Below are 14,271 nucleotides of genomic sequence, written 5' to 3'. Positions count from 1 at the left end.
GGAATGGGTATGTGTCCCAATCCCCTCTGTAGTATGATCTCCACTCAGAATGCCGAACTCACAAAAGTGTGAATGCACACTGGCATTCACTCTTTTGTGTCTTCGGCATCTTTTGGTTCGCTAATACGAACCATTGAAAACATCCTTTCTCACATCTGCCATCATAGATGTGCAGCTCGACAATATGATGGTAAACCTATACATACATATATATATATATATATATATATATATATATATATATATATATATATATGTATGTGTGTGTGTATGTTTTCCGTGTTTGTGAAATGTCGGTTAAATGTTGTGGTGTGGGTATTTTTTTTTTTTTTGCTTGACTGTCGACGCTTGTAAGATAGATCCATATATATATATATATATATATATATATATATATATGTGTGTGTGTGTGTGTGTGTGTGTGTGTTTATATATATATATATATATATATATATATATATATATATATATATATATATATATATATGTGTAAACAGTGGGGAAAGAGGATGCAGCCTTCCACACTAGTAAGGAGTTGCAAAACACTTTTTTGTGATTTTTGCAACCATATATGTATATGCGTATATGCGTATATGCGTATATGTGTGTGTGTGTGTGTGTGTGTGTGTGTGTGTGTGTGTGTGTGTGTGTGTGTGTGTGTGTGTGTTAAGGTCATTTCAGTGATGCATATTTAAGTTTTATAGTAGTGCTTTTATATCAGTGATGACTGCTCCAAATGTTGTGGGTATACCATTGTTTAACATGCCTTGATCTAATCAGAGTACTCCATTGCGACTTTGGAACATAGTTAAGCTGATGTATGAAAAGAAAGGAGGATGGACTTGCTGGCATGTGAATGGGGTTACATTCTTCTGCTGTTACCTATGCGGTATCTCAGCCTATTTGATGACCTTCATGAGGCAGTAAAACATTGTATGATCTATTGAGCCCATGTTTCCACTGTGTTTCATGCCTATGGAGATATCATATTTTAGGCTAGCTTGCAATGCTGGAGGCTAGATGAGTCAGAAGCTCCATCATCTTCCTCTGAGGCTTCTAGGCCTGAAATACCAGTTGAGTAGGTCCAGCAAGAGGTGGTAACAGCGCTGAAGTTCTGTAATAATCAGGCTATGTCTAAAGTGTTAGAATGGGTGTTTCCTGGACAGTGCTACCTGAGCTTGTCCTTGTGTCCTGTCTACTTGAAAAGAGATACCTTGATTCAGAATACTGTGGCTGTATTGCTTGTGGGCTGAAGCCTACACATCTGTCATGCAGACCCCAGTATGGAAGCAGGTTGCAAACTCTCTCCCATCATCTGTATCTCTACCATCATTTGTGAACACTTGTATCCTGTATATTATCCCATCCACCCCCTTACCATTGTCATCCCTCTAACTTTATCTGCCTCACTATTGTGACGCCCCCCAGTAAATGAACCCTGCACCCCCTCTCTCTATTGTTTGGTGTATCTGTTTCTGCATGCACCCCTGGTAAATGCTTCTCATACTCAGTGCTATCCTACATATCCCTATTGTATTTTCCCTACCCCTCTACAACATTTGGGATTTAATTCTTCAAAAAAATCATCCCTGCTTTTATTTCCCATGATGCTGAGCATTGTTCCCATCATCACACCCTGTGCTCATTCCCCTATTTGCATCATGTATCATCTTTCATCCAGTCCAGTTTTTCTCCATCTCTGCCTCTGATATCAGTATTGTAAACCCCATCAGTACCCACCACACATTGATAAGGTGATTGGTAGTTATTTTTGGCCTGGAGCATGTGCCTTTCAGAACTGTAACAAGTTTACAATGAGAATGTCTGTTAACTGGCCATGCTCTAGTGTTCCCAATGGGTTACCACTGATTCCTTCATGTCTTTGTTAGGTAACTTTTGTGTGAATGCTGTAGTACCTGGTGATGTTATGATGTTCCCTGTGAATTACATATGAACAAAAGCCAGCACTCAACTGGAGCATACATATTTTTAAATTGTAAAAACATAAAAAAACAGACTGGTTTCAGACCAATGGCCTTTTTCAATGTGAAACACAATCAGTAAAAGCACCACATTATGTATCAAAATATAATAGAATAATTGAACCTAAATTGAACAATTATTATAAATCTTCATTAAGGCCAGGTGAAAACAATCCTCCTAATTTCACAATCCAAGATTTTTCTTTTTTATTTAACAATTTATGCCAACCTGTTTTCCTAGATCAATGTCCCAAAATTCTATCAATGACAATAAATTTAAAGGCTGCTGTCTTATGAATAGTAGTATGCTTATATAAAGCATTTGCTAAATATTTATTTCTAATGTTGCTGAGATGTTCTGAGATATGCAATTTTAGGGGTCTGGAGGTTTGGCCAACATAAAAGGCTGTACATGAACAGCTTGCAAGATAAATAGCCCAATCACTATTACAATTACAAAACACTTTAATAGAAAAAACCTAGTGTGGTCTCCTTTCAGGCCCCCGAGCCAGCGGAAAACAATACTCAAGCCACGGAATCACTTACAAACGCCTTCTACCAGCACCTGCAGGACTGCATGGATAAGGCAATCCCAAGCAAAACAAAGACTCTTTGTACCAAAGGCAAGCGTCCAGTCTGGTGGACCCCAGCCATAAACAAACTCTACAACAAAAGGAGGAAGCTACTACAAGATAGAGCAAAATCCTTAAAAGGTAAGACACCCTTGATCACTATAAATAAAAAACTAAGAGCTCTCATAAAATCATCCAAAGCAAATTTCGAGAGAAAAATAGCTAAAGACTCAAAAGACAATCATAAGGCCTTCTTTAGCTATGTTAGAAACCTAGGAGGAAACTCCCAGATATGCTCAGAACTAGTTCAAAATGATGTGAAGATTACTGATCCTACAGACATTGCCAACATACTGGCTGACAGGTTCAGTGCAAACTTCCCCTCCCCAAAAGGAGAGATATCTATACCAAATGAGTGCAGCCCCCAAACATCTCCAGCGCCCAAGTGAGAACTGCTCTCTCCAAAGCAAAAACACAGCATCCATGGGACCCGATGGTGTCCCCGGCTGTGTGCTCCACGAACTCAATGAGGAATTAAACCCACAGCTAGGACAGCTGTTTAATCAAAGTCTTACCTCTGGATACGCACTCCAGGAGTGGCGCACTGCAACTGTGGTCCCACTTCACAAAGGCGGTGCCTCCACAGACCCTGGAAATTACCGCCCATTAGCTTGACAAGCCTTATCTGCAAAGCCATGGAGAGGATCATAATGGACCTCATAAATAAAGACATAGGGAATTTGCAGACTTTGGATCCAACCCAGTTTGGCTTTGTCAAAGGCAGATCATGCCTTTTAAACTTGGTTGACTTTTTCGAAACAGTCACCAAAGCCATTGATGAGGGAAAGGCAGTCCATACAGCCTACCTCGATCTGGCTAAGGCCTTCGATACAATACCCCACTCGGGTATCATTGAAAACTCATCAGCTTAAATGTTAACCCATACATCACAAGATGGGTTGCAAACTGGCTGAGTGACAGAACCCACAGGGTCAGAGTTGCTGGCGCCATGTCAGACTCAAAGCCTGTCACAAGTGGTGTCCCACAGGGCTCAGTCCTGGGCCCACTCTTGTTTGGCATCTACTTTTCCGAAGTACAAGCAAACACAGGAGGGTTATGGCTGACAAAGTTTGCAGATGACTGCAAACTGGGCCATAGTAGAAAACACATCTGACACAGATATCCTTCAGAAGGGTCTCACAGAAACGGATAACTGGTGCCAGAGCCACGGCCTAAAGTTAAATGCCAAAAATGCATAGTCATACTCTTCGAAAACAAGGTTACCCCATAGCTACCAAATAGGTGGCAATCCACTGAGCACAGAAGAAGTTATCAGGGACCTGGGGACCCAGGTTGATAGTAGTCTGTCATTCGACACCCATGTAGCTAAAGTAGTTAGGAAGTCCTTCTACATTGCCCACCTTATCATGAAGGGATTCTCATCTAGATCAAGGGAGGTCATAGTCTCCCTTTACTCATCACTCATCAGACCAATGATTGAGTACAATGCCCCATTCGAATGTATCTGACCCGACACTTGCAGCAGCTGGAGAGGCCACAAAAGTTCCTCACCAAAAGGATAAAGGGTCTCAAAAATCTGTCCTATGCTGCCCGACTGAAAGAACTCCAGCTCTATTCAGTCGCTTACCGCTTGCTCAGAGGTGACCTTTGCCTAATATACAAGGCCATGTCAAACCCAGATTTGATGAATATGCTTCACCTCAAAAAATCTAGATCCATCAGAGCCACAAGGGCGGAGACTTAAACCTCGACACGGCTATTAATAGGACGTGCTGGAGGGATAGATTCATCACCCAAAGACTCCCTATGCTGTGGAACAAAATCCCGGTACATGTGAGGCAGAGCACCTCGCTGGCCTTGTTCAAGAGAAATCTTGACCAATGGATGGGAGATCGCAGATATACCCCAGGAATTACCTCAGTGTCACTGCTCGACAGAGGCACAGCAAAATAATGGGTATAGTTCCCCATACTAAAGGGGTGGCGTAAGCCACAAAACAATGGGCTAGGCTTATAAATGCCCTCGGGCAGATAGCCTAGTATGAACCTATGAACCTATGAACCTATAAGTATTTTTTACTTGAAAACTCCATCGTCTGACAAATAAATTTACAGAAAGAACAATGGCCACAGGAGTGGCACCCCACCGCTTGTGTATCATCTAATGTAGCATGTAAAGAGCATTCTAAGGGCAGAAAATGTTTATAGTGACTAAAATGACTACCCAAGGTCTTGCCCCTGCGGAAAGAAAATAAACACCTATTACCTAATAAATCACACAATCTGTCATCAGTCAAAAGAATATCCCAGTGTTGTTGCGCTATATCTAGAAATTTATGAGTGTTCCTGCCATAGGTGGTGATGAATCTAATTTTGTTATTCACTTGGGGACCATGATTCTTAGGTAGGTGGGTACTAGGCTATTGGCCCTAGGGCCTATATAAGCCTAGCCAAAAAATGTACCCTGGCTTTCGCCACCCAAGAAAATTATTTTCCTGTGCTTCTGTCGAGCATAGCCACAGGAGTGATCCCTGGGGTGAATTTCCCATTTCCCATCCAATCATCAAGATTTTTTTTTTTTTTTTTTATATTTGAGAAGGTCATTTCTCGGAAGTAGTTGCACTTCCCTACTGGTCTGCCTGACCTTAGCCAAAGGATATCCACGTTCCCTAAAGCGGTTTATTAAATCTTCATTAAAATGCATATAATCTTCAGTATTTGAGCAGATTCTATGTATATGCATAAATTGTGACTTGGGGATATTGGCCATAATGTGTTTTGGATGGCAGCTGGAGGCGTGTGGTAACATATTTGAATGATGGGGTTTTCTATACAATGCCCTGACACAGTTATCAATATCCTTTGGCTAAGGTCAAGCAGACCAGTAGAGAAGTGCAACTACTTCCAAGAAATCACCTTCTCAAGTATAAGAATCATGGCCCCCAAGTGAATAACAAAATCAGATTCATCACCACCTATGGCAGGAACACTCATAAATTTCTAGATATAGTGCAACAAAACTAGGATATTCTTTTGACTGATGACAGATTGCGTGATTTATTAGGTAATAGGTGTTTATTTTCGTTCCACAGGGGCCAGACCTTGGGTAGTCATTTTAGTCACTGTAAACATTTTCTGCCCTTAGAACGCTCTTTACACGCTACATTAGATGGTACACAAGTGGTGGGGTGCCACCCCTGTGGCCATTGTTCTTTCTGTAAATGTATTTGTCAAACCAAGGAGCTTTCAAGTAAAAATACTTCTAAGTTATTTCTATTAAAGTGTTTGGTAATTGTAATAGTGATTGGGCTATTTATCTTGGAACCTGTTCATGTACAGCCTTTTAGGCTGGCTAAACCTCGAGACCCCTAAAACTGCATATCTCAGAACATCTCAGCAGCATTTGAAATAAATATTCAGCAAATGCTTTATATAAGCATACTACTATTCATAAGACAGCAACCTTTAAATTTATTGTCATTGATAGAATTTTGGGACATAGATCCATGAAAACAGGTTGGCATAAATTGTTAAATAAAAAAAGAAAAATCTTAGATTATGAAATTAGGAGGATTGTTTTCACCTGGCCTTAATGAACATTTGTAATAATTGTTCTTTTAGGTTCAATTATTCTATTATATTTTGATATATAAAGTGGTGCTTTTACTGATTGTGTTTCACATTGAAAAAGGCCATTGGGCGAAAACGGTCTGTTTTTTTGTGTTTTTACACATTAAAAATATGTATGCTCCAGTTGAGTGCTGGCTTTTTGTTCATATGTATTTTGGTTTTTGAGCCTGAGCACTTGTCGTCCTTGCAGAGGTTTTGGTTGTGATAGTTCTCTGTGAACTGCCATGGCTTCATTCCTTGCCTTTATAAGGCTATATTAGTTATTGTCCTGATACCTTACCTGTCATATGATGTTTCCTATAGACTGCCATTTATTCCCTGCCTTTTATTACGTTATGCTGCTGTGTGTCCTGACATGACTATGTCATGCTGTTCCATTTGGATTGCCATTTCTTCCTTCCTTACCTGCCTTTGGCAGGTTATGCTAGTGTGTTCCTGGTTCCTGGCAATGTTGTGATGTCCAATTACATTTCCATTCTTTCCTTTTCTGCCTCTGCTGGTTATGCTGCTGTGGGTATGTCCTACTATTTGGCCATGTTACGATGTTCCCTCTGTATAGCTGCCCCTTTCTTATCTGTCTCTGCTCTATTGTGCTGATGTGAGTGCCCTAGCACCTGGACATATTATGATGATCCAATTGGATTTTCTTTGCAACTTTCTCTGCCAGCTAGTTATCTTCCAGTGTGCATTCCTTGTACTATGCCATGCTACAATGTTCCTATGGATTGCCAACTTTCTCACTTGTGTTATGCTAGAGGAAATGCCATGTACCAGGCCGTGTTAAAATGTTTCCCATTGATTACCATTGATTCTTTCACTCTTTTTGTAGGCTACATTAGTGTACATGTCTGATGCCTGAGCATACAGTGATGCTCCCTGTGGACAACCAGTGCTTCCTTCCCTGATTTTGTTATGCTATGTTAATGTGTGTGTAATTCTGTACATGGCCATGTTACAATGTTTCCTTTGGACTAACATTCCTTCCTCTCATGCCTTTGTTAGGTAATGTCAGTGTGCATGTCTGGTACCTGGCTTTGTTAGCATGTTTCCTATGGATTGCCATTGTTTCTTCCCTGCCTTTGTTAGGTTATGTTAGATGTTATGATGATCCCTGTGGCTTGCCATTACTTCATTCCCTGCCTTTTTTAGGCCATGTTAGTGTCAGTGAGGCTATGTGCCCTGGTACCTGTCTGGATTGTCATTGCTTTACTCCCTGCCTTTGTTAGGCTCTGTTAGTGTGCGAGTGTGTGTGCATGTGCGCGCACGCATGTGTGTGTGTGTGTGTGTGTGTGTGTGTGTGTGTGTGTGTGTGTGTGTGTGTGTGTGTGTGTGTGCGTGCATGTGCACGTGCGAGAGAGTGTATGTGTGTGTGTCTGTGAGTGTGTGTGTGTGTGTGTGTGTGTGTGTGTGTGCACGCCTTGATACCTGGATATGTAATGTTTCTCGTGAATTGCCATTGCTTCCTTACCTTGTAACTTGTTAGGTTATGTTAGTGTGTGTGCCCCAGTGGCTGGTGGTAACCATTTGAAATGTTTTGACCCACTACAGTGAGTCCTGAAACACAGAGACTGAATGGACTAAAAAAAAACAGACTTACATATAGCAAGTCTGAGATGGCCATTTTGTAGAGTATTCCCTTTTCTCTGAGGTATGGCGATCTCTGAATTAGTATGTGGGGCTCCCCCCTGCAAAACAAAAAGTTTACAGGAGAAGAGCAATGTTTGAGATTTGTTCTTCTCCAGGATTTTCTGTCCTTTTTTTCAGCTTGTTAGCACTCTGCATTTTGAGTGCTGACATTTAAGTAAGGAGCCAGCCCTAGTGGCTGGCCATATGATGATGCTGCCACTGCTGCAAACCACCTCCCACCCTACCATTGTACTGTACTTTTCCTGGGATACTCTATTAGATATGTATGCTTTTGATGGTTGTTCGACTGGACCTACACACCCCTGTCCTGTCACCATCACTGGCTTGTAGAGATGTCTGACTGCATTCCCATTGTTGCTTTCTTATTTCATATGACTAGGTATCCTGAAACACCTTCTGTAAGTAGTATGCTGTTGTGCTTATTGGCCTATTTTGAATGTGTTTCTGTTATTTAATTTGGGACAGTAGGGTTGGGGATGTATCTGCATATATATATGTAGAGTTGGAATCTATTCCAAACTGATAAGTACACTTTTTGCAACTTAATTTGCACTGTGCTGTATTTATACACTTGCCTATTATTTATAGTGGTGCTGTATTGTTTCTGTCTCTTGTTGTCTCCACTGTGTTTCTCCTACCCAGCGTCCATGTTCTTGTGTTGGTGTTAATCTTGGTGGCTTTGAAACTGCTCACCCCTCTTGTAAGTTTATATTTGGATGCTCCTTCTGGGCTTATTTCATTTGCTCACTCAACTGAGCGCAGTGAGATCATATTCTGATTTCAGGCACTCCTACTGTGTACAAAGAGAGCATTTGAGAAGGACAACTCCTGTAGCCTCTTAATCCTGCTGTGTTCCCTCCTTCAAAAAAAAAAAAAAAATATATATATATATATATATATATATATATATATATATATATATATATATATTCAGCTGCTCCTACTGTAACTGTCTTAGTTGCTGTTCTGCATGCTATCTGTTCTTTTGTTCTTACTCTGTACTTATTACTGCTTGTTAGTAGCCTTCTAATTTAATGCCTTCTGCACTTGTTTTTTAGTCATTTGTTAATTTAATTGCATTTAATTAAGCTGTATTTGCCGTACTATTGATGCACTCAAACATCAATTATTTTTAGTTGACTGGATGAATAGGGTCTTAATTCCTTTTAGGCACCTGTTCACTGAGGACATGCAGCAGGTACTAGCAAAAGGAAAAATGTTTTCTAGTTGGTGCCAACAACATAACTAGAACATATACAGCACTAGTTATTCTCTGGGGTACTTTTCCATTATCGGGGCAACATTTGCAATGAGAAATATGTAATATAAACAGGTATTCTTATATGTCAGCGTTTCTTAATTGAAGTTAAGTTTTTCTACATTCCAGTCATTTATTCTACATTTGGTGGAGGGGGCATTTCATATTCCTTTTATAACACATTTTGCAGATGGGAGTTTGAGAACTATGGCGCTACTGCTGCCACATCGCTCTGAACACAAATGCTGTTGAACAGGCTGCAGTATCTCTGCACTGTACAGATCTTCGCCAAATATCCTGAATTTTGCCTCATGGTTTTAGTCCTTTTATTCATAATGTTGTGGTTTTATAGGGTGGCCGCAGTGGTGCAGCAGTTAGCGTTACTGCCTCACAGCAAGAGGTTTTCCGGTTCGATTCTCGGCTGGGGTGCCTTCTGTGCGGAGTCTGCATGTCCTCCCTGTGGTCGCGTGGGTTTCCTCCGGGTACTCCGGTTTCCTCCCACACCCCAAATACATGCAGTAGTTGGATTGGACACTCTAAATTTGCCTTAGATGCGTGTGTGTGCATGTGTATGTGCCTTCTGTGGAAGTTGGGCTGGCAACTTGATACCGTAAAACTTCACTGCCAATCATGAGTGGACAGATGATCCACTGTGGTGACCCCTAACCGGGAAAAGCCACAAGAAGAAGAAGAAGATTGATACATGTGTGCTAGCCTGCACTGCATTTGAATTGTATTTACTGCTGTTTTAGCTGCTTTTCTGTAAAAAAAAAAAAAAAAATCCTAGCTTGTTTCCTGCCTTTCCTGTAACTTGTCTAGTCCAGATACAGACTTGCTGAGACAGACTAAGCTCCTGAGTCCCCCAAGCCTTTCTGTGTTGGAGGGAAGCCTTCTAGCTTATAAGTGGGAGTGGTAAGCACTAGGTAGCCTATCTACCACAGGAGGAGAGGTTTCTGGCCCAGAAATTATAGTTTATTGGCCATTTGGGAAGCTCTTCCATATCTTTCAACCTTCTGAGTCAAAAGCCTGTGTTTGTGCTTCTTTCCTGCCTTTCCTGTTACTAGTCTAGTCCAGGTACTGATTTGCTGTATCCAGGACTCTTTGTAAGCTTCTGCACCCCCTCCCCAAGCCTTTCCATGTTGGAGGGAAGCCTTCTAGCTTATCAGTGGGAGTGGTAAGCATTAGGTAGCCTATCTACCATGGGAAGAGTGGGATTTGGCCCATAAATTGTAGTTTATTGGCCGTTTAGGCAGTTTTCCATCTCTTTCAACTTGCTGGCTTAAAAGTCTGCATTTGCACTTGTTCCCCACCTTTCCTGTAACTAGACTAGTCCAGGTACAGATTTGCTGTTTCCAGGACTCTTTGTAAGCTTCTGAGGCCCCCAAGCCTTTCTGTGTTGGAGGGAAGCCTTCTAGCTTATCAGTGGGAGTGGTAAGCATTAGGCAGCCTATCTACCACAAGAGGAGTGGTTCCTGGCCCAGAAATTGTAACTACTGGCCATTTGGGCAGTTTTTTCCCATCTCTTTCAACTTTCTGGTTTAAAAGCCGCACTTGCGCTTGTTTCCCACCTTTCCTGTTACTAGCCTAGTCCAGATACAGAGTTGCTGTATCCAGGAGTGTTGGTAAGTTTCTGAGCCCCGCGAGCCTTTCTGTGTTGGAGGGAAGCCTTCTAGCTTATCAGTGGAAGTGGTAAGCACTAGGTAGCCTATCTACCACATGAGGAGTGGTTCTGGCCCAGAAATTGTAGTTTATTGGCAATTTGGGCAGTTTTTCCATCTCTCTTAACTTTCTGGTTTTAAAGCCCGTGTTTGCGCTTGATCCCCACCTTTCCCATAACTAGTCTAGGCCAGGTACAGATGTGCTGTATCCAGGACTGTTTGTAAACTTCTGAGCCCCCCAAGCCTTTGTGTTGGAGTGGAGCCTTCTAACTTATCAGTGGGAGTGGTAAGAACTAGGTAGCATGTCTACCACAAGAGGAGTGGTTCTTGGCCCAGGAATTGTAGTTTATTGATCATTTGGGAAGTTGTCCATCTCTTTCAACTTTCTGGTTTAAAATACCACATCTGCACTTGTTTCCCATCTTTCCTGTAACTAACCTACTGGAAAGCACTAGAAAGCCTTAAACTGATACAAGCCTTCTAGCTTAAAAGAGAGACTTTGGAGTGATTATCAGTTTTCTGTATTTTCTTGCTGTACTTAACTGTTTACCACCTAAACGCTGATTTTCCAGCACTTATTGTGATTTAAAAGCTTGTTTTTTTCACATATTGTACTTATTTGACTGCCTGCACTTTTAAAAAGTTGTTTTTTGTTTAAGTAAATTGTTTAACTGTTGTAGGCTACACACTACAGTGCGATAGCCTTTTCTGATCGCTTGTAGTCATTTAAAGCTGTTTTAAGTGTACTTTTTACTGTTTTTGTCTTATCTTTTTTAAAAAAATTTCTTGTTTCCCGCCTTTCTAAGCTAGTATAGTCCAGTTTACAGGCTAGTGCTGAATTCAGGGCTGTGTTACAAGTTTCTGAGTTGCCCATACCTTACTTGGATAGAGGGAAGTTTCTCTCTTCACCTGTGAGAGAGGGGAACTTTGAGCAGCCATCTGTCCCTGGAGGAGTGGTTCCAGCCCAGAAGTTAGTAGTTTAAAAACTGTGTTTGCACGGTTTTGTGCGCTGGGCAGCACCAGTTAGTTAGGGTTAAATTATTCCCGGCTCCACTAAGTCTCCTCTTCAGTTTTTCACTTGAAACTAGTCTAACTCTCAACCTAAGCACTCAAAAAGCATCCTACAGTCCAGCACTTGCTCAGACCTAATAGCAAGCACTAATATACCCCAACACTTGATTGCCCAGCAGGGCAAGGCTCCTTATCCACCCCTCACCAACCAAGTGACTAAGCAGCTCACCCTACTACTCAGGCATGACCAAAGGGCAACTTCAGGTGTACTCTCCAGTCCAGCTGGTGAACCTGGGTATCCTGAGGCAATGTTACAGCTGCCTCATGTACACAGACAGCCCTTTCCTCCTACCACAAAACACTAACATATGCGAGAGATGCAATTATACAGCCAAACTGAAGGCTAAGGTCTCTCCTCCCAAGACTGGAACAGACAGTCATGAGGAGAAGGTTAACACTTGCACTACACCTCCAGCCTCACATAGACCTACTGAACCAGCACTGGAAGAAATACACATAAATACATAAAATCATACTTGGAGGCTCTAAATAAAAACTTGCAAAAGCATCAGAGAGCTCTAAAGCAGACACTCACAAAACCTGCACCTCCCGTCACAAACCAGACAACACATAAAACACAAAAATCAATGTGCCGCACAATCACAGCCCTTAAGGCGAAATAACATACCTAACACACTAGTAATAGGTGACTCTATAATTAGGCACACTGGTGCCCCACTCACTAGGCTGGACAACGCGAAGGTTACTGTTAGCTGCCTGTTGGGAGCCAGAATCTGCCACATAACACAAGCATTCGGGTCACTCCAGAACAAGTACAAATATGATTCTGTCATTGTTCATGTTGGTGTGAATGACCTGAGACGTACCTCCCTGGACTACATGAAAAGAGACATGGAAGAGCTCTCTGATCATGTAGCCCAGGCAGGTATGACCCTGACCCTGAGTAGCATCCTGCCCTCACCAAGAATGATACCTCAGTATAAAGAAAAAATTATCAATTTCAACAATTGGCTAAGCTTCTAGTGTCATTCAAAGGGGATCCAGTGTCTGTCAGCCTGGGATGACATGCTCGACAAGCCTCGCTGCTTCGCAAGAGATGGCTTGCACCTGTCACCCCTTGGCTTTCGAATACTGGCCAAGGCTCTTGCTGCCCCCATAGTGCCTTTTTTAGGCAAGGCTCAAAATTCAAACCCACTTCCGTAAACAGCACAAGTAAAAAAAATGAGGGTTATGCTACTCAAAGCCAGGAGTTTAAATCTCAAAATGCATGCGCTCGAAGCACTCCTAAGTATGGAGAACGTCGACATCTGTGCAGTAACTGAAACCTGGTTCAAGGCTCCAGAGAGCACTCCAGCACTACTGGGCTACAACTCATACCACACATTTCAGCCACAGAACACTGACCGAAACACAAAAGGAGGGGGTGTATCCATATTCATCAAGGATACCCACACCTCCAGGTTAGTGGCGCAGCATGATACCTCTGAGATCATCCATGTGCAACTAACATCGGGCAAATCTGCAATGCAAATTGTGGCCTGCTACAGATCACCCTCCATGACCCAGGACCACCACTCCGCCTTTCTGGAGACACTGGAAAACATGAAGGTCCTACCGAACACCCTGATATTGGGCGATTTCAATTACCCTACCATTAACTGGGAAAACTACTTGAGTACAAACTCCCAGGCTCAGCGCTTCCAGGAATTTATCAACTCAAATGCCCTGGATCAGCTGGTAAACTCCGCTACAAAAGGCTACAACATATTGGATCTGGTCATCAGCAACATGGGCGACAGGTGTTCCATACCGGAGGTCAACCCGTCACTGGTTAGATCAGACCATAAACTAATCACTCCGGATGTCCACACCCTACCACCATCCCCAACCAAGGAAATCACAGTGAAAAACTTTTGTAAAGCAAACTTCACCTTACTTAAGGCAGAGGTGGTATGTTTCACAGCCCCCATGCTAAGGGATAACACTGCCCAAGATGCAGAATCCTTTACAATTGCACTCTAAGGATGCATGGATTGTGTAATCCCTAGCAGAACCAAGACTCACTCTCCTAAGAGAAGGAAACCAGTCTGGTGGACCCCTGCCATAAACAGGTTATACAACAAAAGGAGGAAACTAGTTCAGAAAAAAAGCAAATCCCAAGAAGGAAAGACATCCCTGATCAGTATCAGTAAGAAACTTAGGTCCCTCATAAAATCATCCAAGGCTAACTTCGAAAGAAAAATAGCCAAGGATTCGAAAGATAACCACAAAGCCTTCTTTAGCTATGTCAAGAATCTAAGTGGCAAATCGCAGATATGCTCTGAGCTAGTGCAAAATAGCACAAAATATACTGAACCTACTGATATTGCCAACATCCTGGCAGATGGATTCAGTGCAAACCTCACCTCCCTTTCACCTTCAAAAGTGCCGACAACAATACCGGAAAAGTGTAGTGTCCCGGAAATCACAGAA

At 42.1% G+C, this 14,271-nt stretch overlaps 1 protein-coding gene across 1 annotated transcript in view; it reads right to left on the bottom strand.

Annotated features, from left to right (window-relative positions):
- FYB1 (FYN binding protein 1) overlaps positions 1 to 14,271 on the bottom strand; it is a 2,052,110-nt gene that overhangs the window by 326,275 nt on the left and 1,711,564 nt on the right. The window lies entirely within an intron of this gene.

The sequence above is a fragment of the Protopterus annectens genome, chromosome 1.part0 (genome assembly GCF_019279795.1).
Source record: "Protopterus annectens isolate FY-2018-M chromosome 1.part0, PAN1.0, whole genome shotgun sequence".
Lineage (NCBI taxonomy): Eukaryota > Metazoa > Chordata > Ceratodontiformes > Protopteridae > Protopterus > Protopterus annectens.
Note: the sequence above shows the minus strand (reverse complement) of the source record. Positions and strands in the feature narration are given on the sequence as shown.